The 983-nt window shown below is 27.9% G+C and overlaps 1 long non-coding RNA gene across 1 annotated transcript in view; it reads left to right on the plus strand.

The window, feature by feature from the left end:
• Positions 1 to 664, plus strand: part of LOC106471593 — a 4890-nt gene extending 4226 nt beyond the window's left edge. The window contains exon 2 of the long non-coding RNA XR_001291556.2: positions 562 to 664. This is a non-coding gene — a long non-coding RNA (uncharacterized LOC106471593). The remainder of the gene's footprint in view (positions 1 to 561) is intronic.
• The last annotated feature ends 319 nt before the right edge of the window (positions 665 to 983 follow it).

Consider the following 983-nt stretch of genomic DNA (forward strand, 5'->3'; position numbering starts at 1 on the left):
TAAATTGAAATTGATGTAGCTAAAGGATAGTGGAACACTTTTTTGGGGAGTTTGATACTATTTTCTATCAACTTTTTGATTTATAATAGTTATAGATAGTATGTATTTCAATGTTTTGAATATACTAAAAGTTATTTCTGAAAAAACATTCCTATATTTAAAATAATTGATGTTTTTATAGGTGTGTTTTTGTCAGTTTTTTGGTATCTCAACTGAAATTACTGAGTTTATTGAATTAAACCTCATTCTTTTTTCTGATAAGTCACTGGATTTGTAAACATAAGATTCTACGGACCAGTAGTCTTAAAATATAATCAAATAATACAAGAAACTGTGAGGTGATGGCATTTTAGAATTAATTTTTGTTATCTTCAGAATAGATCACGTATTTCTCTTTCCTGCATAGCATTTTGAACCATTTATTGATAACTTCATATTTATTCGGTATTTGTTTTCGTTCTTAATAATTTCTTTTATGAGGCAAATTTTCTAATTTTGTTCTTTGCTGTAATATGTATATATATATATATAATAATGAATTATTTTTGTATATTTATACAGAGAGAAACTGAAGTGTGAATTGAAAAAAGAAAGAAGATGCTTAGGAATGATGTCAAACTGTACTGCTACTAACACTTATTGAGGTATAAAGTGGATTGTATTGTATATATTCGTTTGTTCATCCTTGAAACTTTCCATGCATGTTTTATGAAATTTATTTCACGCTGAACCGCATCAAATTTGGTAGGCCACTTTAATCGATCCATATCTGGAAGTTAATGTGTTTTTAAGTTAGAATGTAGAGGAATATGCATTTTTTTTTTTATGGGAAGTCCTGTAGTATACAGTGATCTTTAATTGAATGGCATCCAAAGATTCTGAGATTGGTTTTTCTCATGAGGGTTGGGTGATTTTTTACTGTAAATCAGACTTTTGTAATTGTATTGTAGTAGGACATTATCTAGAAATACTCACTTTTCCCA

This window comes from Limulus polyphemus, unplaced genomic scaffold (genome assembly GCF_000517525.1).
Source record: "Limulus polyphemus unplaced genomic scaffold, Limulus_polyphemus-2.1.2 Scaffold4719, whole genome shotgun sequence".
In the NCBI taxonomy this organism is placed as follows: Eukaryota; Metazoa; Arthropoda; class Merostomata; order Xiphosura; family Limulidae; genus Limulus; species Limulus polyphemus.